This window comes from Colius striatus, chromosome Z, assembly GCF_028858725.1.
Source record: "Colius striatus isolate bColStr4 chromosome Z, bColStr4.1.hap1, whole genome shotgun sequence".
In the NCBI taxonomy this organism is placed as follows: domain Eukaryota; kingdom Metazoa; phylum Chordata; class Aves; order Coliiformes; family Coliidae; genus Colius; species Colius striatus.
In genome coordinates, this window is record NC_084790.1 from 58,859,554 (window position 1) to 58,885,964 (window position 26,411).

At 35.7% G+C, this 26,411-nt stretch overlaps 1 protein-coding gene across 1 annotated transcript in view; it reads right to left on the reverse strand.

The window, feature by feature from the left end:
- The window catches only part of BNC2 (basonuclin zinc finger protein 2), a 319,723-nt gene that overhangs the window by 201,726 nt on the left and 91,586 nt on the right, over window positions 1–26,411 (reverse strand). The window lies entirely within an intron of this gene.

The following is a 26,411-nucleotide window of genomic DNA, read 5'->3' on the forward strand; positions in this document are numbered from 1 at the left end:
TGCTTTAGTTAGATAGTATCTCCTTCTTCTGTCAATAACATCAGAACCACATCTCTACGTGTAATCACTCAGAGGTCAGGGAAATAAGCACAGGTTAGAGAGATATTCCATCAATACAAAACATCCAAGTGCTGTATCTCAAAATGTGCAACAGGTTAGCAGATCTGTTGATGAAGAATGCCTTGAGTCATTGGTATTGAAAACAACTTTTCTATGATTTTTCATTGAGAATCACATTTCCAGAATGCAAAAGAAAGCAGCCGATCCTCTGGATTCCAGGTTTGTCTGACTAGTGTGTATGTTTTCAGGAAATCCAAGCTTGAGTCTCTGTTTTCTAGAACATCAAAGATTTTACAAATGCCAAAGTAGCCAGAGTGAACAGTGGTTTTTATCACATACTTCAGAGAAAGAAATCTGATGTTGGACAAATATGGGCTAGGCTGCCCACAGAACAGACTTCATACTCTCCACCCTGTTATGGATTAGTTTATGGCATGATGTAAAGATACAGAAAATTTGCAGGGAAAGCTGCAGTTTTGCAAATGAGGTTCTGGTGTCTACAGAATTTCCTTCTCATTATAGCAAACAATCTTGATTTTTAATTTAAATTACAAACAGTACTTGTGTTAGGTGATAAGGAAGGAAAACGAGTGCTTCCTTACACACACAAAATGTTTTTCAATATGCTTGGCTATACCAAGTCAAGTTAGGTTTATGTTTACCACAAATATGTAACACATTGGTGTAAGTGCTCAGTGTGAAAAACTGCATTTGGAGCAAAGACAAAAGTAGGCATATTTGCAATCAAAGCCGTTCCACTGCTGAAGGCAAACAATACTTTAAGTTTAGTCTATGAATGATAACATAACCACTCAGAACACAACATTCCCAGAAACTGCTCTTCTGTTCTGAAACATCTGACCTTGTTGCTAGAAATCTATAGCTGCCCTTTTAAAAGTACATTCTTGCATGTCAGCATCTAAGTGATCCAAATCCATGAACTGTAAAATAACCGTCATTTTTCGAAAGGATCTACCTTTAATTCTACCTAGAATAAGGCTGAATGTATTCAGCATTTATATTCTATGCTGTAGAGTTTACAAACCTATGCTTGTAACATCAAATAAATGTGTGACACCCAGGATTTCTGGTGCTCAATATGACCTGTCCATGCTTATAATTACTTCTTTTCATTTTACAGAGTTTCTTCTCATTTAGTCTTTCTGATAAGGGGAAACCATTAATTGCTACTAAATTCTGCTTTATACAACTCTGTTGAGTCTTCCCAATCGTCTTCCACCTAAATGAAAAATACTCAATCTCCCTTTTGCCAAAACAATATATGACCAGTTCTCCAAAGCAGAGACTAAGGTCTGCCAATTCTCAAGTAAATTTTACTCCAAAACACACAGTAAGCATTGGTTACTTTCCTGCTTTTTGAAATGGATATGATAGAACAGAGATGTACACAGCAGGTTTAGATACAAACTACTGCCTATCCCTTATCCTCCTGTTTTTTTATTGGACTAGTCTCAGGTCAGATAGAGGGGCTGCCTTATTCTATCATGTCCAGTAGTTTGTATCTAAACTTGCTTTGTACATTTCTATTCTATCATATCCATTTCAAAAAGCAGGAAAGTAACCAATGCTTACTGTGTGTTTTGGAGTAAAATTTACTTGAGAATTGGCAGACCTTAGATTTGTCTTGTGACAAAACTGTCTTTGACACTGGATTGAAATATATACTCAGATAATCTAGAGTACCAATACAGAACCTTTTATTGTTGTTGTTTTATGAATGCCTAAAACGTTTCTTATGGTCAAATGGGCATCTTTAAAAAACAAGCAGACACAGAACACTCTCTAGGCTATATGACCTGCTTCTTTTAGTTATCTTTCACAGGCAGCTTAGACACAAATCTCAAGGAGCACGTAGACTACAGATAGAAGGAACACCGGTATGCTGGAAAGGGATTGAGAGGTCTTTCAGAGCTGCTTCCTTGAAGAATATGATTTAATTCTGACTAAAGTTGTAGCAATGGTCTGTTTGGAGCTACTGAAGCAAGGTCTCTAGGGCATAGCTGAGAATACTGAGAAGTGGTAATGTACTTTGGAGTTCCAGTTACATTTTCTTGCCTTCACTTCAGATGGATGCTCTCAGGGACTCACTTTGATGCAGCTAAAAGTCATTCCAGAATTAGCTGACTTTTCTATCTTAAGTGTGGTCTCTTTCTTCCTGACCTCCTAGACACTATAAAGTAACATAAAGGAAGCGCTGTGAAAGCAAAATCAAATGCTTAGAGACACTAAATGAGGCCCCATATCTATTACCTTTTTCAGGTCCTCAGAATTCTCAAGAAGTTAAAATTAATATGATGCAGGATAGGATGAAAAGAGGTATCCTTGATTCTTCACTGCTGTACCTATTTTTGACAGTTGATAAAGTGTCCATCTGGGAAAGATGAAAGATCCCCACTCAAGCCCATCTCTGTAGAAAAACCATCAATGGTATCTATTCTTTACATATTTCCCCAGCACACCAGGCATCCTACAGCTTCCTAAATGTATCACAGAACGCCTGATTCACAGAATCACAGACTCTCAAGGACTGGAATCCTTGGTCCAAGAAAGAAAATCTGTGAAACTGCTGCATTCTTTAAGTTTGGACCAGGACCAGTGGCCTTGCATGTTATAAGCTACATTTTCTTCAGGCTAATCAGTCGATCTTTGGATGACAGAATAGGTGAAGGTAGCAAATAGGTTCTAAATGTCTAGAAATTTCTGTGCTCCAATAAACTTTCATCTGATGACAGGGTAGAATGGCAATCGTAGAACATCAGAAAATCAACCATGTCAATCAGAATTCTGCCCACATACAACATGTTGGAAAACAGAGCTATAGAGAACAAAAAAAAACACCTCAGTCAACCCTTTTTCTGAGGGAGGATGCCTGGAGTATCGGAGGTTTGGCACAAAACCAGAGAGGATTAGATAGTGGTCTAAAGAAAGAGAATGGACTATTTAGAACTGAAAAGTGAAGAATCAATATTAAGTAGTATTTTTGAGCAATATAAATAATATTAATTCCTTGATGGAGGATAGACATTTAGCACCAACAAAAGCCTAGAGAATTAACATCTGCATGTCTGACTCCTCCTCCACAACAATAAGAATCTTTCCCTGTTTAGGATTTGGAATCAATGCAGGGGCTAGTGCCAGAGGAGACAGCTGCAGAGGCCTGAGAAGGCAGCACGTGAGTGAAACCACATCTTTAGTTAAAAGTTTTCTGGCTGCTTGTTCAGGATCCTGTATCTCTGGAGAAGCATCTGAAATGACAGTCCTCCGCTGAGTTCATGGGGCTTGGATGCTGAGGTATCAAACTAGTACAATCTTTCTGTTCCTAATACTCAGAGTAGGGCTGGAATGAATTGCTTATTCAGTTGCCAGAGGCTGGCTCTGGGGGCTCCCATACCACCATCTGCATGGAAGCTTTCCCAAGGGGTTGAATACAGACTTCTTCCCAGGAAGAATTAGTGGAAACACGTGCACCTTCATACGAAAGCATAATTCTAGGAGAAACTTGCTTTTACTTGACATGGTAGCAAATGACTGTCTGCACTGAGCAGGGAAATTGGGCACAGACACTATGTGAACTTTATTTCCATCCAGTACCTTTAAGCTCCAACACAGGAATCCATATAGTGCATTCAGGAAATTAAGCAGTTCATACAAAGGACTATTAACTGAGGCCTAGCCACCACAGCTACTTTCCTTTGTCCTGCCATCATGCCATTGAAGTATGTTCTAGAAAATTCTCAATCAAAGCATGATCAATACTAGTAGGACACTCATAAAATAACCACAGGCAGGCCTGCATCTATTTCAAATAACTAAGGGTTGTGCAAACGGATCATGCCCTGACATCACTGACAGTCATTTCAGTAAGCAGAAGAGTCATGGTTACTGAAATGAAGTTTGCAGAGTGCAATGACTAAAATACAGGGAATGCTTTGACAAAGGAGCTGCAGTGTAACTTGTCATTCACAGGGGTTTTTTTCTTATTTAGCAGTCATATTTATGAACTAATGTCTACAGACTGTTCTTCTTACTGAGAGCTCACAGTGCTGCTGGCATCTTTGGCAAAAGATAGTGCACAAAACCATGAAATAACAGAAAAACGTAATTGTGGAACACTAGTGCTACCTCATACTATATTCCCTACAGAGAATTCAGTCCCTGACAAAGGGGAGTGGAAAAGAAAATGGAGTGGCATTTAGAAATTCTAGTTTTGTTTCGCCATGGTACGCAACGTGGTAACTTAAATCTCTACTTAGGTGTCAGTTTCCACAAGAAATAAAGTCTTAATCCACAGAATTTACGAAACACAATTTATTAAACACTTTTTTTTTCATTGTGGATTTTTTTTACACTCATGCATGTGCTTTACATTTCTTTGGTGGGATACATAAAAACGAACGTTCAGTCAAAGATATATCTCTTCCTCACTCTACAATTTCTAATGTGTCCAATTTCTAATGTGTCTCTAAGAAAAAGAATAAAAAGACTGGGTAAACATCTTTATTATAAATTGCAATTTTTTTAATTGTAAGGAATGACCACTCTGGTCACATTTATTGCCAGATTAGCTATGGTGATAGTCCATTTTTCACATTTTCTTACTCTTTTACTGTGTTTCCGTTAAATTCTGAAATATGTACGGACAGAACCATGTTGATTTCTGTATAACAACAAAAGGTATATGCACATCTTCAGCCAAGTCTTCAAGTCAACCAGTGCAAGGAATAATGCTAGTGAAGGTACGGAACTGCAGTCCAGGCACTACTTCACAGCCTTATGAAAGAGTCTGCTTAAAATCAGTGGCTGCTACAAATCCTCAGTATCTTACTTTTCTTATCTTTTTTTTTTTTTTAATATCAAAACGGCATGGGTACTTCCAGCAGCTTTAATATAATCCATGATTTGGACATTGCTGATTAGAGAACATATGTTATGGAATTTGAACTGAGTTTGGGACAAGGAAGGAGAGACTTATTTCCTTTAACTGTTGGTATCAGTACTGTGAGTATCTTTGTTTCTGTCTGGTAATCTCTTCCGTTAGTCCTTCTACAGACCCTTACTCTTATTCACTTTTTCCTTAGAGTCCAGAAGCTTCTGCCAATACCACCACCAATTATGCTTCAGCTGACACTAGGTGCATTTATTCTGCTAGGCCCCTAAGCTGAGTGTATCACTTGAATGATTAAACCAGTCTCCAGTGCTTCAGAGTCTCTCTCTATGCAAAATAATAGAAGTATATCCATCTGCACACACCATCTATCAGACATATGTTAGCATGCTGTCTCATGTTTATGTAACATTAAGACAGCAAGGCACATATGATTTGTCCTTTGGACACTGCATAAAGTTAGAGTGGCAACGCTGTCAATGGTCTCTGAAGAATAACATGTTATTGCAAAAACATATAAGACCTATTGTCTTCCATTTCTACTTTTTTCTCATTGGTGGTTTCAATTAGCCTCTCATAGCTCAGTTAAAAGAGAAACGTTTAATCCCCTCAATTCTATGAAGTCGTAATTCTAATACTGCTATCTACAAAAAATATCTCTATGGAATGAGTACCAATTACTCAGGCAAGACATTATGTTAATCTTTGTTGAGTTTAGGCTTTGAATGTAAGCATCTCAAGGCAAAGAACACTTTTTACCTTATATTTGAAAGCTGATACAAATTTCAGAAATACCATGTTGGTATTTGTGTTGGAAGCCTAAAAGACGCATAACCTTTGAAGAGATAAGATGTGAACACGTAAGGAATCTAATCTATGCTTTCATGCAGTTGAAATTACTTGTGTTAACAGCAACCAGGATTTTCAAAATCTGGCTCCTAATTAGTACTAAATATTACACAATTATTGGAAAGTTATGCTAATAGCTATAAAGCACATGGGTGACTAATGTGGATATTACTTATTTTGAGATTTTGAGCCCTGCTCACATCCTGTTCCTGATGCTCAGAAAAATGTGTCACTTTATTCACCTACAAGAAGAAAAGGTTTCACAGAAGCACCATATCTCAAATAACTTGAATTTGTCATGATAGAAAAGACAGAAAGGAAAATTTCTGTTGATTATTTCTGAAATGTCCCTTATTGATAGAAACAAAGCATGGGAAAGAAATTGTCTTAAACTCTCACAGCAAGCAATGGTAAGAAGAAGATAATAAAAATAGTACAGGAACAATGAATGTACAGTATAAAATAATGTCATTTGACTACTGAACACTAGTTCTAGAAATCTGGTTCATCTACGCAAAGGAACCACAGATAAAAATATGACCATTTTATTAGGCATCTTAAATGTAATGTTAATTTCATGTACATAATCTTCATTACTGCAATACATATATTACTGGTGTAATTTAGTCAATTAGGGCATAGCTACAAATCTGTCAGGTGCCACTGTGAGAAATGTAAGTATGAAGTTGCACTGAAAACATTAAAAGTGAATAGTAAGACACCAGTAATAGGGATAGCCTGAGAGAGGAAAGAAAGGGTATGAAGAGGAAAGTTGTAAAGCCAGATAGTTACAATCAGAATAAATAAAACCCCCTCAGTTATAAATAGCATGTTTCCATGCAGACATGTAAGCACAAACCATCTTTAGGTCTGTGCAGACATTCATTAATGAACAACTAGGTGAAGTACTAGAGACTCGGAAATTCAGACCTAAGATACGTAGTTTAATACGGCATTTCAATGGCTTTTCTGACTCGACATATATTCCATTCTATTTCTTCTCTTTCCCCTTTGACTCAGCTGCTGTACAGAAGATCTCAGCACAAGGCAAATTAAATAAAAGAACAATGTGTAGCTTCACTGGAGAATGAGGCTGGTAAACACAGCCATTCAACCTTGCAGCCCATCATCTTCTCCCCTCCACCCTCTGTTTATTCCTTCCCCAGAACAACCAAAAATATTATGCACGCATGCACATGCATATACACACGTGCACATTACGAGCTTTATGCAACGAATAATATGTTAATTTACTCAGCTCGGCAAGGCACATTTGGTGAGTATATTACCTGGATTAGCTAAAATAACAGAGGGGAAAAGCTGGGGTAAGCAGGCTGAAGCCCTGTGTGTGGCCAAGGCAGCAGGAAGCAAGGCAGAGAGAGAGAGAGAATGAACTCAACAACACAACAGTGGAACAGGCAGCTGGCCTGAGATGCTAATTCAGCGCTTTAACAAATCAATGCCACTTGAAAAGTACAATGCGAGCCCTTACTGGGTAGATGTCAGGGGACCAAGAAAATGCATTCTCAAGTATTTCACATTAAGAGGGAATAATGTGTTAATTTATAACTTTTCACCCTATACACTTGGATTATCCATCTGTGTCAGTGATTTGACTTCTTAAATTTATCAAAAACACACGCAAAGGGAGGCATCTTCTGCTAAAGCATTGGGAAATAGCGATTCAGAAACCGCCTGCTCTATTTGGTTGTTGAGTGGAGGGTTGCTGTTTTGTTATTTTGGGTTGTGTTTTTTATTTTTTTCGTTTGGACCCTTTGGTCAAATGAAAGCCTTGCCTTAGTGGTGGCTGATTGCATTAGGTACCATCCGTCAAAAGTGACACCACAGAGCAGAAAGGTCTTGAATCAGCAGCCTCAGATGCCATCATCAGAATGTAGTTTAAGGAAACTTAGCAAAATTACTCTGCACACCAAGCAGAAGAGAAGCTGCTACGATTAAAATGCCATTCTAAATGCCAGCTGAGATCTACAGATGCTACCTACTGAAATACAAAGGAGAGGAGGCTGGGGAGGGAGAAGCAAGTTGGGTTTATTTTGAGAAGGCCTGTATGTGCAAGGAGTTCCCATACAAACTTAAAGTAGAACTGCAGTTAGAAAAGTATTACTGATTGTCTGGAGGTCAGATTCTTGAAATAATTTCTGAACAAAAAATGTGTTCATTTTAATTATATAAACAGCACAATTTTATATGCATAGACAATCTAATGTCAGTCCAGGGAACACTAATCAAACATAAATTGCTTTTCTTTGGAAAACGTCTGTTTCACAATATCAGCCTTATTAGTTAACTTTGTGTTCATTTAAAGTGTCAAGTTACCTGCATGAGAATGAAGTCTGGTTCATGTCTATTGAACACATACAGTACACACAGTGGCAGTGTACCTTGCCATCTAAGTATCTTCATCATAATGCAGAGGATCAAAATCCAAAGCAGCAATAAGGGTAACATGCCGTAATTAAGATCAGCTCAGTAATATGTAATGCAAAGATACAGTGCTTACTGAACAGCTTCAAACAAACTGTTATCCATCTGTGGGTTAGGTATTAACAAACAAAAAATATTTTAGGGAGAGAACGTAATTTCAAAAAATCCCTAGAAAGCACAACTGGCTTTTGCTAGCTTAGATTAAATTTAAAAAGCATGAGTAACTTTTTGGGTGCTTGCATAATTGTCATTTCTATTTCATTGTATTTGTACTACACAATACCTACATGGTTGTAGGAAATTTTTGGTTTTTGGTCAAATTATACAATTGCAATAGAAACAGACACTGTCTTATTTCCAGAACATTCATATGTAAATAATATGCTGATACATGGAAATCAGATGCTATAGATGATATGTAAGTATCCCCATCTAGTAAAAGTAAATGCTATTTCACTTAAACAGGCTTCAGTACTACTGCTTCTGCCATCCCCTGCTTTCCTGGTAGGTACAACATAAGATGAGGGTAGGTGGCCTTTCCGGGGGCTTCAAAAGGCTGTGAAATTAAGCTGGAGAAGCACACAAGTTGGAAAATAAATCTGGTTTTGGAAAGCAAGTGTTTCATGTTTTCACATGGGGCTTTGTCTCTTCTTTCTGATTATAAAAAAACAAAAACAAAAACAAAGACCTTGGAAATGTCTCTTTTCCATTAAAAAAATACAACCAGGTCACCCCTTAAGGCATACTTCATAATTCTGGCACTGTGTACCTCTTTTCCTTCTCTTCACATGAAATCTTATGAAGGATACAACATGCATGCTTCATAGGCTTGTTTAAAACTCTAAAGAATCCTGAGGGGGCTTTTAGGTTTGTTTATTAATTGTAACCCAGAAAGGTATCACATATGTGCACTGATTGTAGAAAGTCTGCATCCTAGCCTCTCACAAATTTCTATTCATGTCTGTCCCATCCAGACTTATCCCTAATATAAGCTATCTATTCTTATCATTATAGTACATTTAATCCCCCTCTGCTACTCCCCTCCCCCTGTTTCTGGACTCACCTAAGGGGTTAAAAGACTAGAGTACATTTGTGACTTGTCAGTGACATATAATACCCAGGTCCTTCATGCAATCAACTTTTACTTGACATGTATTTGCTCATCACAGGACCTGCATTACTACTGGGAAAATGAAGAAAAACCTAAATTAACACTTGACATTCAATATGGTCAAGTCCTTAATTGGCTGGGCTTCCTGAGAAAGCAATTTTCTATTCCCCAAACTGTTCGTGTGTCATGTGTGGAGTGCAGCTCTTGGCCATCACTGCTGTCCCTCGCTCACTCTAATGAGAGCAGATGAATTAGTGCTACGTGACACGATTTTAGCAGGGCTCCCTCCTTCCCTCCCCCCAGTCCTTTTCCTCTGTTAGTGACAGCTGTGTGGCGGGGGTGGGGACAAGGACACTAGGAAATGCCAGTTCAAATAGTTCTGTTAAGACTGAATATTTTTGAAATATGAAATGTTTTCTTGATATTCCTTGCAATTTAAAAGTAGCAGTTAGGGAAAAGGAAATGCAGTAGTATAAAGACATCAGAAATTAGCTGAGTTTGGATGGATACAAATTAACTTCTAACGTCTCTCCCATCCCTCTATTAACCTGTAGCAATCTAATTAAAATGGAAATTTCCTACACTGGAAAAGTAGTTTAAAAATGTTTAGCTAGATGAATTTGCATGTTTTTTAATTTCTGTATATTTCATGCAAAAGAAAAAAATCACCTCTACAGAATGTCTCCCTGTTTGACAAAGATCGTGTACCACAAACAAATGCTTGTGTGTCCTGTTTGGAAATGATAACCATTGCATTCAGTTCATTTTTGGTATACGTGAAATGTCTTTAATTTCTTTAAGATAGTAGTGCTCACTTTATAATCTTAAGTTCTAGTAACGGTTTAACTATTTGAACACCAATGGAAATCACATGCAGAGTTTCAAGTCTTTCCTGTGTGCCAATTGAAGAACGCAATTTGTATCGCTAACATAAAAATAAACCAAATGAAAGTAATGTAAATAACTGGAGTTTCAGCTGATACCAAAAATAATAAATCAGGAGGAGGAGAGATTGAAGAAGCGGGATATTCAAACCAGTTAAATGAAACTGCCCATAAAAAAAAAAAAGAATTAAGTATGTACATACCTGAACATTTATTACTGAAAATGCACACATGAGTACAAAACAATTTCCAGTAGACAGCTCTATGTGATCATATGGTTTCATTTGACCTCTTATATGTAACAAAAGAAGCGTCACGTATGTCATGTCTCATGAATGAATTTTTACAAAGTCTGGCATTCCACAATCAATTTAAGGAAAAAAATGTATATCTAATCTTGTCTCAGAAAGAGTCCTTGTCTCAGAAAAAAACTCAGATAGCTTTGCAATTTCTAAGTTATCTCTCCAAATCTAAGCCTGGCCTTATAAAGTTATATTACTTCAGTAGTATACCAAACAAGTGCAGATTATTAGTTACAAGACAAAAGAATGACATTTTTACTGTAAAAGATATTGATAAACATGCATTATCCAAAACAGAAAGCAGATTTTTACACTGCAGCTATAATAAAAGTTTGCTACTTTTTGTGGCTACAGCTGTAAATATTTCAATAAAGCAACAAGAACAGAGTTTAAATACTTACTTTTTCCTATCTATTTTTAAAACATTCTTCAAATACTTCAGTGCTTTCAAGCTACGCAGAAGCAACTCTTACACCTTTGGCCACAAAATGTTCCTGTTTCTTAGGTGCGGAAATAAGCCCTCAAAACATAATAAAAGCCCCAAAACACAACTACGATAAATTATCAGTTATCATCATTATTACATCTTCACACAAGAAAACCCCCGCCAAACTGAATGAGACCACCAGTCATACCTGTATCAGCAGAACGCTAAACTCCAGAGCACTTCACTGACAAGAAACTACTCCAGATTTGAAGGACTTGGTCAAGAGAAAAGTGGTTATGGTTGTCTTTTAAAACAAAACCCAAACTTTACTTTTATAATTTTTTTTTCAAGTAACAAGTACTGTAGCAGAAGCATCCTCAGAAACAAAGGGCATAGTGATCTAGCTAATAGTGTTATGGTGACCTTTGAGACACTGACTAGTCCGTCAAGCACCATCTGTGATATGTACAGCATAGTTAAGAGGAGGATTATTAACTGGCCTAGAAACCAAAGAGCCTTTTCAGTATTAAAAAGAGTATAAATTGGATTCACTGAATTTGTGCAGCTTGAGTGCTGCCAGTTAAGAAAGCCTTCTACTTCACAGGACAGGATCCAAAGATTGTGTTTAATACATGGCACCTCTCATCTTAAATTCACTCCAAGTTTTGGAAAACTAAAATCAAAGCAGCACAGTACCACAAATCACCTTTACTATCAGCAAGACCACCTCTATTGCTGAGAGAGTTCACAGATATAGTAAAGTTCCCAGGAAATTCAGGACTACTGCCTAGTAGAACTGAAAGACATGCATTTAAAAAAGCTCAGCTTTCCCTAAAAACATTAATTGTACTTGGTGTAAGATATGCAGCGCTAGAATCCTGATTCAGCATCTTCAGATTTTAATCATGCAATTCCCTTCACATTGTTGGATGAGAAGCAGAAATGACAGCAAATAATGGGTCAGAAGAAATACTTGCTGCTAAACTGGAAAGCTCCTTTCCTTACTGCCTACAGTAAAACAGCCCATTAAGACTTGCTTTTTGATTAAAAACAAGTAAGTAATTTCAACTATAGCAAAGTGACATGTTTTAACTTGACATTTTGTTAAGGATGAGTACCCTGCGAAGCTCATAAAAGAGTGAAGAGATTCAGTGGAACATTAAGATTTACTATATATACTCAATGCCACTGTCACTCCTGTGCAAAACACGTCAACCTGGAAATATCTGACTCAACAGCCCTAAGGTTATTTAGAATGGAAAGTGAGATTTTTACATGTTTCACTTTGATGCCATGAGAGCAGCTGCATTAAGTTCTCTCAGTGGTTTTCAAAACCCAAATAAAATGCTTGCTCTGTGTTTTAAAAGTTACTGTGCAAATGTGTGCCACCCACCCAGTCTGTAATAGCTTACATTCACCATTTTCAGAAAAGATAAACACAGCAGAGAAGGAAATGATAATATGAAAACAGCCTGGCACGTGAAATGAGGAAAAGCACTGTAGACTATCTGGCAAGACAAAGCACACAAACGTTATTTTGTGAAAATTAATAGCATCTGAAATTATACTCCCATCTCAGTACTCCCTCAAATTCATTCCCAAATTAAAGATACTTTATTTAATTCCCAGTTGAAAGGTTGCTAAGAGTGGTAAGTCACAGCTGTGTTGACATTGAACTTCTTGAACACAGAATACCAACGTCATACTGACACACTTTGCAGATGCTTCGTTACAAGCAGCACCAGTCACTTGATTCGAAATACCTAACCTAGCTGTAAAACAAACTGTTAATCTCCAGCCACTTCCCCAGTTAAAGTCTTTACAGTTCTGGAAACACACCAATACCTTATTATGTTTATGCAAAATTTATCTGCATTTTGATTGGAATTTGACAGTGACCAGTGGTTCAACTCAATGGTACCTCAGATGCTGCCCAGAACAGGCCTCACTTACTCATCATTTTAACTAAACGATCTCCCTTTCTGTTCCCACAGAAATCTATAATGCAGTGACCTTCAATTTAAAATGCAAACTAATTAACTATCTATTCTGTTGAAAAATGTTGGTATAATGTTGGTATCTGACTTGCCTGGAGAATTTCAATTATGAACAGACTTATTTTTCCTTACAACACAATAGAAAAAAAGCACTGGACATCAAATTCAGCACACACCTTTATAAAGATGCTTCTTTATAGCAGGAATCAGTATCTGCTTTGATAATGCCTTGTTTCAGAAAATTATATTCTCATAGCATTTTTCTTCAACAACAAAATTAACACTACCTATGTAGGTAAGTATATTGTAATTAATAAGGAAATTATGGCACTGCTGCAACATCTGCACAATAACTTCACTTCTGATGACTGCAAGCATCAGTCCCTGATATAAAATTTAAAATTTGGGCTGGAGCTAGAAGCATTTGCTTCAACAACCTGCAAAAATCAATGACCAAACCTAGTACTTTAATCATGACTTCAATAATTACAGTAACCTCTGAGGTTTTACCTTCACAAAGACAGATACCCCCTAGGATACAGCTGTCTAACATGACAATGCCGACTTCTGCTTCATGTTCTCGGTCGTTTTATGATACACAATAACTATCATACGTAAAACTTACTGCAAAGCCCTAGCAGCATGATGTTTCTTACAGAACTGACCAGCAGCCATATTTCACTCCAATTAGGAAGCAGGGACCATGTTTCTCCTAACTGTATTACAATCAGCTGACTCAAAAGCAATTCAGCAAGCATTTTTTAAATCCTTGTTTTGTTTTTTAATACTATAAAGTATGAGGTTTTATATGCTTTTGGGGCCACGGATGCCCATATTTCTAAATACCAGTTTCCATTTCTACATTATGGTGGGAGCAGAAAAAGTATCCTGAATTCCAGTCTAGAGAATATAATGGATTAAAAAAAAATATCATGAACGTATTTTATTTGGTATCATGGAACCAGTGGTAGTTTCACAGTTCTTTTCAGTCAGTCTCAGAGAGCATGAATGGTTTAACAAGGCTGTACTGGTTGGTCAAACCATGACAAATGGATATTTTTCATAATTAAAAAAATATTTCTTATCAATAAATTACGTGTTTGACAATATAAAGAGAAGCTAAGTATACTAGATAATGGAAACGATTACACAGAATATCACAAATATCTATTTAAGGTACATAAAGTAAGATATTAAGTATTTTTAGAGATGAGACTATTTAGAACTCAAATCATTTTGAGGGACTGCTGAGTTTCAAGAGAAGTATTTCTCAAATGGCCTACTCTTATTTTCTACAGATATGTCCAGACTTTGTGTTATGATAGTTTCATAGATGCATTATTCATGTGCGTGATTCATGAAAAAGTTAATTATAAGGATGCTGTCTTATTGAAACACAGATTTTTTGCATGAAGGCTGTGGTGTATTATGACTCTAATTCAAAGGAGGAAGAGAGAAAGGGTTACAGTATTCATGAAAAGCATGTGGACAAAATTCAGACTGGCACACAGTGTGTGATAAAAATCAAATATGGAACATAATGGGACATATGGAAACTTATCTTTTGTGCAGGGAAGGATGAATCACAAGTTCACAGCTGGAATTTATGTGGATCCTTATTTAGTGGAGCATCTGTAGCCACTGTTTAGCTACATTCCCACATCAACAACAAAACGATGCCACAGAAGAGAACACATGCATCAAGCTCCAGCTGGTAGCAGCGCCCACCACTTCTTTCTTTTCCCTGAAGCCGTATTTAGTCAGTTTTCTTTTTACAGTTTGTGGGTGTACAAACATGCATATGCAAGCCAGTGGATAGAATCAAAATGCCACACCTGACCACTCCTGAATTTTGGAGAGGCTGGGGATGCAGTAAAAAAGGGATAGGTTCAGGAAAAAAAACCCAGTCATTTAAAATCCATTTCATGGATGAGATAGCTTTACTTTAGGTATAGCTTTACTTTAGGTATTTTACATATTTACATACTTGATGTACTTTAAATGTTAAAAACAGTTCATTTCAGTGTGGTATCATTAAAAAAGGCTACTAAAAATGCAAAATAAAAAAAATAACAGAAAATGTGACTTACATAGGTTTATTTTGAGAAAACTAAATTTCAATTTCATACTTATAAATTAGTAAATGTGCTGAATTTAGTATTTTCATACCTGACTTTTAGCTTCCTAACATTAGCAAAAAACCAAAAATAAGAATGTGGAGAAACACATCACTTCATGTCTAAGCAACTTTCATGAAAATTGAACATAAATATCAACTGAAGACATTTATAGTGGGGTTAGTTTTGTTTTGGGGATCCGGAACGTTTTTAAGATCATTGCTGTCTATGCTATGAGCTTAAATAATTTCCTTCTACTGGCTTCTGAAAGATTTTGTTAATGAAGATTTAGATTAATGAAACCTACATTTTCATGTAAGAAAAAAATTCATTTTAAAGTAACAAAATTCCCAGCATTGAGCTATCAGAGAAATAGTTCTTTAAATGTCTAGCATTTAACACATCGTTTCTCTAAGTGGTGTAATTATAATTTTAAACATAGATTTTTAAAGGTTTTACTTCTGTGAGTATTATTTGAAAACACACTTCATTGCTCTAATCGCTTTCCCTAATTTTACTTCTACAATTTTCTTTTCCTGAGAACACACTGTAGGAAAAGTCCTCAGACTAGTTCTGTGATTACAGACTATACTTGTGTTGATTTCAGTAAGAGTAGGATGAAGCACCTAAAATTTTCTAGCACTGTAAAGTATGTTTTTTCCACAAACACGACACCTTTTGTATCAGTAGAAGTGTCTGAGATACCTTGGTTCTGACCTGTAAAGGTGTAAAGACAGGCTAACTCAAAGCTTTCACAATGGCAAACACAGAAATTCTTTGAAATAAATTGTCAGGTAAGTCTGATGATGCACAAAAATCACTAACAACTTCTGTTCTATTAACATTTTCTGTGGTCTTAGTTGTGTTCTAAAATCCAGCTTTTACTTCTCTCCTTAAACAATCAGACTGAGAAGCCACTAATGAAACAAGGAAACACATAAATATATATCTGCTAATTTTTTTTTTCATTTTTTTAAGCAAAAGAAAATGAAAAACGCCACTTTACAGCAAGTGCTGCAACAAAACTGGAGAAGCAGCACTTTCCTTGGAATGCAAATTTACTTATCGTGAGAGAGATTCCACATTTGTCAAGCTCTCGAAAACTTCAAATTGCTAAGTACTAATTTAATACTACAGCCCATTTTATTTGATTTTTAAAGTATTTAAGGGATGACAGTGTCTTCAGAATTCTTCAGTAAAAGGTAAAAATAATACACATTTCCAAGAGAAGTAAAATGTTGTCTTTCTCATTTATTCCTGCAGACAAAAAATAAACATCTCAGTAGAGTCCAGAGCAAACCTGAAGTCGTCTTGCAAAACAGTGTAATAATGTTCTACTTAGATTATTTTTCATGTTTAAAATTATTTTTTATTCTAGGAAAAGGGGAGGAAAGTGGAAAGAAACTGGAAATAGCACAAGACAGTCAGCCATATACATTTCCTAATGTAAAATAGTGTTTATTATTTAGCTATCACTATTCTAGTAGAAATCCAACCATTTTTTAAAAAGTAAAACAATGATAAGAAAATCTAACAAGTAAAATCTATTATAATGAGATTCCATGTCAGACAGACAGATGCCATACCTTATTTGTATATATGAACAAAAACATATGGTGAACTGGAGTTTTATTTCGAGCAGAAATAAGTGATTGATAGGTTAAAATTTATTTTCTTTTAACAACTTGATCATTCTTTCTCATTCCTCCTCTCCTGCTCTGAATCAAACTTTAGTAATGCATTAACAATGGACCGATGGATAGGGAGATGTCTTGAAGCTATCTGTTAACTCACTGTGTAAGGTACTTTTCTTGCAGCATGCTCCAACTGCATGAAATCAATGTTTTGGTATGCTCTCTACTGCTGTAACCAGTTCTCTCTCAGATATCAATGAAGCTGTGCACAATTTTTTTCTTTTAATACAAATTATGGCTTTGGAGAGGCTATGCCACAACACCATTACATTAATAAGCAGCCAATCTGTGACATAAAGAACATATTTTTAGTCATCAATCACCTCTCAGATTACTACATTGTTTGCAGAGCATTAAAAAACCAGTTAAGTATCAGCAATTTCTTTATGGCATTCTGCATAAAGATTCAAGAAAGCTAATAATAAATTTAATTTTGGGAAGCTTTATACAGAGAGTACTTTTCAAATGATCCTTAAGGACACCAGCAGTTCAAAAGGGTGAGCTGTTTCATGAAACTGTTTGTACACTGATGTTTGAGTTACACATGAGGGACATAGTAATTTAGAAAATAGATTTCTGATAAGGCTGTTCATGTTAAAAAAAAAAAAATGTTACCCCAAATGCTGAAAAATCTCCATAAATAAATCATATTATTTAATCTTGACCAAAGATTAGAATCCTTACAATTTGTAGTGCAAACGATAAAAGTTCTGAAACAGCTGTTACGTTTTTTCTGGTTTAGAAATAGCAAGCCAGAAGTTGTTTTTGCATTTCATACCTGCTTTCCACAACCCTTCGTCTTCTGTGCATTCTAATTTAGAAGAAAAACTAATGTTAGATAAAGCAGCACATAATTTGACAGCCTACCAGTTAAATTCTGACAGGGTCAATAAAATGAGAGCTTGCAGGAGTCCCAGATGAGGAACACTTTCATGAATGCCTCCATTGTGTAAACTCTCCGTATATCCTGCCTGCAAATGACAGTCATATGCCACCAGCTGCAGGAGGCATTCCAGCAATGTCAACTGCTGTGGGGCATTAAGGCAGGGTAGATGAGTTGGTACTTCTTTATATTTTTCCCTGGCTAGAGAGAGGGTTGTCACACTTAACTGATTTAAGTGTTATTTTTCTAAAGACTATGGTGTTTATTTAGAAATCTAAGAAAAGATATAATTAAAACCTTGCTAATGGAGCTCCTCATTTTAATAGTAGTTTTATTATATAAGGCCAGCTGGTAGTAATTATTTTTTTTTTCCTTGTATACTCTTCATTACTTTGTACCTCCCTCCTCTCCAAGACATCTATTTCAGATGTTCTTACCAAATTGATATATTTTTAAAAGTAAACTGTCCAGGGAACAAACAGATTGTAAAAGTTACAATAGAAAATGTAAAAACCCAAATGTCCAGTATTCAGAAATACAGTTGCTACCACTTCTGAAGAGACTGACTTCCTGAGAACTCCATTTTACAGATTGCCATAAAATTTAAGTTTTAGAGTATTCCTGCAAGGAAAAAAAATAAAACAAAACAAAACAAAACAAAACAAACCCCAAAAAACCAACAAAAACAATGAACAGATTGTCACATTTTTTATTAAGAACTAAGTTTGGACACAGTGACACAGGTTTGTGGTTTTAATTGTTTTGAAACAACTCACTCATGTCCAAGGTGATTAATTTTCATCTACATCTGTGTAGAAAAAAAAAAGTGTTCAAACACTCTATGAGTTTAATTTTCCTTTTTTTTTTTTTTTTAATATTTATTCTGCCAAATAAACAAAAAGCTCATATTTGAGATGTAGGAATACAAATATACCGAGAGCTCGTTTTTAAATATTAGCAATGCCTTGGTTAAGAAATTGTACAGAGATCAAACTCAGTTGCTTTTCAGCACCTTCCTTGTGATAAGCCAGAGCATCACACATTTTTATCGTGCTCTTGCATACAGGCACACTGAAATACAAACGCTGAACTCTTTGCATGTCGGCACCTACATTTAGTCATCCTTGGAAGATATGCTTCTCCTCTCTGTGTTTCAATTCTTCCTATAATCTCTTATAATAAAGATTGTTCTAATTATTCAATTGCTACCAAGAAAATGTTTTTCTTTTAATATATGTTCAGATATAGATACAGAACAAGAAAAACTGTGGGGAAAAAAAAATGAGAGAAGGCATAAATAAATAAAGGATATCAATAATGATCTATCATAAAATGACATTTTGCCGTTGTACTTCCGCAGGAGCTGTAACATCTCACAAGATGTCCCTCTGAAAGCAGCAATAAAACTGCAGTACTATATACTAGGTCTTCTATTCTGTGCAGGCAAAGGGTAATGAATATGCTAAAAGGAAATCAATCTGCATAAAAAGATCTGACAATAACAACTTCAGGTTAGTTTGGTTGGTTTGTTGGGTTTTTTTCTTAATGAGAACACAAAGAACACCACCTTGGGACGACAAATTTTTATGTAAGTGGGAATAATTCCTTTCAAAAAGCTATTTATTGATTATCTTTTATCCAACTGTTTTGTGACTTTTCCTATACAAAAGTTGGCAATTCCAGTTAGCAAGGAGTCACGTAAATATTTATCCTCCAATTTAATTCATGTTGAATTACACTACCCAAATTTCACATTGAGATTTGTAGTTTGAAAATTCTATACTTCAGAAGCAAATTGGAAGCAACTATAATTTCACACTGGCTTCCAGAGTAACCCTTGAAAAACTAAGCTTTCAGTAACTTATGTATAAAATCATACACAGGCCCAGAATGTCTAAAAGCACAAGACTTGCCTAAAGACTTTAACAGTGATTCTGGTTTTATTTCTTAGTTGAGATAAATGAAGAAGCCAGGTGTACATTTCCTTAAGAAAACAATGCTTTCCTTTTTTAAAAAAAAAAAAAAAAATCATGTTCATCTCCTTAGCATCTAAATAATTGAAAATATGAAAATACACACACTTTTTTTACCACTGTAGAATCTTATGTTGCAGCTTCATAAAACTTAAATGCATATAGAAGGCTTAACAGAATGGAGCTCCTAGTTACACCTTACTCTGAAGGCTAATATGCTGCTATCTGTAATTCTGCATTTAAACTATATGCTGTCCTTGATGCATGACAGGGCCTCCAATGACAGGAATGGAAAACACATGCTTGGATCACAGTGAGGATAGGATCCTTTATATTCTCTTTTCCTATTATTGGCACACACCAAACGTTGAGTTGCTCATTTGAAAAGAACTACATTGTATGTCATTTTCATTCAAACTGTTCAAAGTCAGAAGCTGCATTTTAAAGTTACGGATCTTCAAGAAACATCGTGGAATACATGGAGAAAATATATATGCAAAGAATCAGGTAATCCATCACCTTCCCTGAATTTATGGTAAATAAAGTTTATAAAGAAAAACCACAAATAAACAAATTGTGTTCACCAGGTGTGTCTCACTGTTTCCCGAGTTGTTAAAATTTTCTGACAAAAGACGAGCAAGTAAACCTATTTTCAACATTAGCCACAGCAGATATTATAAAAACACCACACATTTACCATGTCACTCAATTTCTTCTGTAAGGGGTATATTCCAAAATGAACAGGTAGGCAGACTGCAACACCAGTCTCTACTGACACATTTGTGTTGTGATCCATTTCCAGCTAAACATCATCTCAATATCTGAGTAAGTATACCTGCCAGTGATACTACACTTCAGCTTTAATGACGACCCCACCATAAATTTTCTCACTTTCCATAAAGCTTCTTAAAGTACCATGTATTCACTTAATAAGTAAAGCTTGCTGATTTCTGTATTGTGCTCGGGAAGGAATGGCAGGATCGTAATCATGTCATTTTCTCTTCTGAACGCTCATGGTCTTTAAGTGGCAGATGACACTCTCTCCTTTTCCCCTGCACAAGTGCACAGATACGCATCATCAGTAGAGGATGGGGATGCAATGGCTTCCCGAGAGAGTCAGAATAGCATCAATGGTACATTGTTGGCAAGTTCACACTGATCAAAGCAATTCTGAGATGCTCATCCCCTGACTCCCGAATGAGATGGCCTCTCTATGACAAAACGTTGTATGACACAGCCATATAAGTGGTACTGTTTTCTTCATCAGTGAAGGAAAATTATTTGGAAAACAGTTTTGAAGTATTTCAGTAAGGGAAAAGAGGCATTAGGGCATTAGTATAATGAGTGGGGTCAGCAGTAACAAAGCAACAGATGCCATAGGCTGATGTACAGTCTCTTATTTTGGACATTAGTTAGACAGGCTAACGTTAAGCTAAAGAACACATTTTTGCCTCGTTGAAAAACTCTATATAAACATAGAAAGACTTTCATTTAATAAAACTGCTTTTTAAGTTCACTCCTTTTTCAGGCAGGCTGGGCAAAAAAATAAATCCCTTAATTACACTTTATTTAGATGCTGAAATTTTGTCTTTACATTCTCTGAGTTGTAAAAATGCTGCATGAGTGATTCTGAACTAAAAGACTAAGAGGGAGCAACAATGGAATTCTCTCTTTCTCCCTCTTCTCTGTCTCAGCCTTCTCTTTCTTGAGCCAGTATGATTCATCACCTCCTGGGTATACCAGGAGCCCCAAGTTTGGAAATTCTTCTAAACTGCAAAGAACAGTTAGTCTACAAGACAAATAATTTCATAAAAGCACAAGCACTATTGTTTGAGAAAATGAACTGAGTAACTGAGAAGAAAGCTATGCACAGCATATATTTTGAGCATTTCTAGTAAAAAACAAAAGCTCTTTAAAGCTTTTGTTTCTAATTGTACTTTACGACTGCAGTTCTGTATCTGTGAACAGAGTGTTCCTTTGCAATCAGCACAGTGTCACAACGACCTGGCAAATGCAAATGCTTTCACTATCACTACAGTCCTCACAATCTTGCCTCAGCTGTGACCCATTCACTTTTGCCCCAACTTCACTAAGATGCCTTACTCAGCATCTAATTAGTTAGGGAAGATTTGCCTTGGCTCTTAACCCTGACATAAAGAGCAGGAGACTCTGCTGCTGTTATATACCAAATATGTTCTGTCACTACATTAATCAAATCCCCATAAAACTACACATGCATAAATAACTGCTAAAATACAAAGCAGAAAAATAGGAAATGGGAAAACTATACATTTTTTAATGTTTTACACTGATGCTTATTGCACAATATATTTAAGCATGTGCTTTATTATATACTTCAATGCGTTATAGAGATTTTACAGTTTTGTGCATACATATATCAAATTGAGCAAAGATCTGACAGTGTTCTTAGCACATCATCAACTAAAATATACAACAGCAAAAATATGTTCAAACACTGTGTGTATGTATGTACAAGATTAATAGGTATAGACAGGAACGGGAAACATTTTGCCATGTTTTAGATCTCCTGCAAATACTGAACACAGCAAGATAAGCTATTTAGAGGAGGTTTTTTCTTTTTAATTACGTATCATGCACATAGTCATACATCTATCACTGCTTATACTTGCATGTCTAGTGCTATGTGCCATGTAAAACACACTACACTTATGTCATGTACAGTATTTTCTAATGCCTCTATTTTGAGGAATCAGAAGCAGCACAAAATCCTTGATGCAAATGTTTTTAATTTGCTAAAAGGACATGAAGCATGACAGGTCTAAACCGTGCTTTACCAAAATACTCAGCAAAATTAAAGCAGGTGTCTCAAATGAGACAATGTAACTTCATAAATCTTCTGACTTCCTAACAGCATATGAACTTATTCATGGACAACAACAACAAAAAACCCTACCTAGGGTTAGCTAATCTTTAAAATCCTGTGATAAATATATATATTTGTACAAAATAAAATTGCTATGTTTGCTGATGCTTACTGACAAAGGTGATTATTAACTACCGTAAACTACAAAATGCTTTATACCAACGTTAATCTTCCTCCCAAAATGTTCATAATTAATCTATGTATGGAATTACAGCATGTTGTCAAATTAAGTTTGAACACTTTTTTGCAGGTACAGCTGTATTAAAAGACTATTTATATGCTATAGTAAAACAGTTAATTACTTAATAAATGTTAAAATTGCACACAGCCTTCATCACCAGCAATACAGGAACATTTGAAAAGCTTTCATCTTCAATCCATTAGACATTACACTATGCTCCTATTTTTAAATACTTGTTCAATAAACAGTTTATGTGCCTAAGCCTATATCAATGCTAGGAACTATCAGATTGCAGAACACAAGTACAGCTCAAGACAAACAGTGCACATTCTACAGTTTAATATTTCTAGCAATACTAATGCATACTCCACATATTCTAAGTAGTATTTAGTTTTCCTTGGAATAAGCATGCACTTATGCACAGAAAAAACATTGAATTTACTGTACCATATCTCTTGTGAACAGATGCATCTATATTAATATACATCATTGATTTAATTTTTAGTTTTCTTGGCTTCCCGCTCACCTATCTAGAAGTGATTTCTCTGGTGATAACTAACACATCATGCTAATGAGAGAATCTAATGTACAATAGAGAAATGTCACTACTAATAATATTTGCACGAAGTTAAATAAAGCAACTGTAAGAGAATGTCAGACAGTTGTTCTTTAATAAGATACAGTTACACAATGAAATTATGTTGTTAATTTTGTTACATCATTGAGTGAATCCTAAATTACTATATAATGATGCACAGATTCATTTATAATTCTGATATACTGCTTTTTCACTCTCACACTGAAAAAAGCTTCTGGAAAGGCTATTACTTTTTTATCTGAAATGGATTAAACATACTTCTTTCTGAATAAAAAGGCACATGGCTCTGGCATTTTGTGTCACTGTGGGTTACAGCCATTTCTCTTACACTCTCATTTCTGAAAGGACTTAAAAGTATTTCAGAGCGTTACAGCCCTTAAGGTAACTGCATGAAGGAAAATGGCAATTCTTATTCTGACAAATGCACAAAACATCTATGAAAACAGACAATCACAAAAGCCTGCTTTTATTTAATCAATCACATCCAGACTTTCTTTTCTGTTGTTAACAACTCCTTGCCAGAACTAGCATGGGCAGTGGATGCCCTGGACTTAACCAGTTGAGCACAGAAGAGAAGGCAAGGGTTTCTGCTCATTCTCGACCTGTCACTGATCAAAGTGACCCAAAGAATCACTCCTTTTTAAAAGTTAAGATTTACGCCCTTTGAGGTTATCAGACATTCTTCTGTATACAGAATGGGATGACCCCTTTCAAGTGAATCACACACTTTTATATGCACAAAAGGTGCACAGGCAAAACAATGCAGTCAAGTGGCCATGTCATAAACTTCTCACAGGTAATTTAGGAGGCTATTCCTCTTCTCCTGTCACCCCACTAAAATCTTAATTTGCTTTGGAATGTGGAAATGGCATTTTCTTGCATTCCCATTCTCTAGGGAAAAACAAATGCTGTCATATTTGCTATTAATAGCCCAAATCTGTGTAATAAATTCTAATTTTTCTAAGACACAATTCCTTGTCATAATATGGTAGATTTTACTTTTATTCTGAGAAAAGTTATTCATTCCTATAGTATGTAAATAGCAGTGCAGTGTGAGCTAAGAGGTAAGGTGGGAGAGAGAGAGAGATCATAAGGTTTTGTTTTGTTCTAAATCATTCTTCTTGCCATGCTCCAATCTTTGTACTAAAAACCTGCTTGAGATTAAGTTACAACAGCAAGGAAAAGTGATGGGGCTCAGGGTTTGTTTGCTTCTAAAAAACATATGGAAAGCCTGCATTATACTTCGAAATTTTAAAAAAATAAACGTCTCTAGCATTACTATGTATAGTTGGAAAAGTTTCATTAAACAGTTCTTTCAAACGGTGCCAAACTTTGCTTGCAAGTTATGTACATTTCATAACTTCGTGTTATTTGTACTCATGAAAACAATGTTTCTTAAAGCATAGGAAAAAATCTAAAAATACTTACATTTCCAGAAGATGAATTGAAAAAAAAAATAACTAACAAATAGATGAAAATAGGTATCAGAAAACAATAATCAACATTTTAGTGATTTAGAAACATTGGCACTTGGACGCAAATTTACAGCTGCACTTGCACACTGTCTGTGCTTACAGTCTGGGCGAGCTAGCAAGTTGTAACAACCTTAACATATCAGGAATATAAGACAAAATATTGTCCTTAAAGAGGAGAGAATTGCCTTTAGCAAAATAACTTACCCTCCTCTAAAAAGCATGATGAGAACATATTTGGGCTGAATATGTCTAGCATATGATAAACAAACAAATAAAATAAATTAACACAGTATGCAAATGCATTAAGTGCAGACTTTTAAGAAAGAAATCTGTTCGACATTACCACCTTTGCACTGCTACTGTGTTTGTATTCGAATGGAAGGAGACACACTGATGCAGCATCTACCACACATTTAGTCAATTACTCTGCTCTCTCTTTGCAGAGTACAACAGGACCACGCATGTTCAATACAAAACCCAGTTAATACTCCAGAATTGGCACATTTAAAATAATTCTTACAAGCAGATAGAAACCAAGCAGCTCAGCTTAGATCCATAAATGTTCGTCTTGGTCTAACAAGCTAGTTTTCTCAAATAATTCAACCCCCCTTACACATTGTGATGCTCTTTTTTTTAGTTTCGTTTCCTTTATTCATCAGTGTTGAACATTTTCTACTATTCCAGAGACCACAGAGGCTAAATATGTCGAAAAACGTCTAATACTAAGCAGGCAATCTAATACTATCTATGTGGCTCAATCCTCATTTATCAATCGATCATTATCAGACGTAGTTACGTTAACTCTTTTGTGACTGAAATTGAAAGAACCTTTTCTCCACCCCAAAAATTTAATCTCACTTCTTATAAAAGAATACAGCAGGTAATTTAAATAACTGCCTTCCATGCTATTGCTTAATATCAGTATAACCAAATACATTGTATATCACAGCCATGCATTCAGCTGATAGGGCTTGTAAGCAGTGCAGTAGCAGTTCACACTTCCTAGTGCCAAGCACTGTTTTTGAATTGTGCACCTCTCCCAGGATATGAACTTTTTTACTTTCAGGAATGGGAAATTGAACAGAGTTGCTTATGTGCCTTACGTTGATTACATTCCATACCAGTGTACTGTATCAGTAGTAATCAGGGTCCCTCTACAGGATATATCAAAATATTCCTTATTCAAATGCCTTCATCCTGTCCTGAGCTATACTGCTTGAACTGTTATCCATAGACAACCGCTATTGGTTACGAACTATCTGCTTTGGAGGGGTTTTTTTGGCTTTAAAGTGTTTTCTTTTTTTAAAATTTAATTACTGTTTTAAGGCCAGTATTCAGGCATGCTTCGTTACTGTAAACTATAAACACCTAATTACTTTCCCCTTCTTTTCTTACAGCACAACGCCTATCAGGTAAATGAGTTCATTCATCTTATGTCCAACATTAAATAAAAGTCTAATTTTAATATACAAATCATTTATTAACTTCTCTTTTGGCTAACACAGTATTTCAATTACTATCAGTCAGTGTCAGACCATAATTAGAACCCAGTTTTTAGAAAGGCAAAACGTCTCCTAGTAGGGAGTCACCCTGTTAAAAACCTC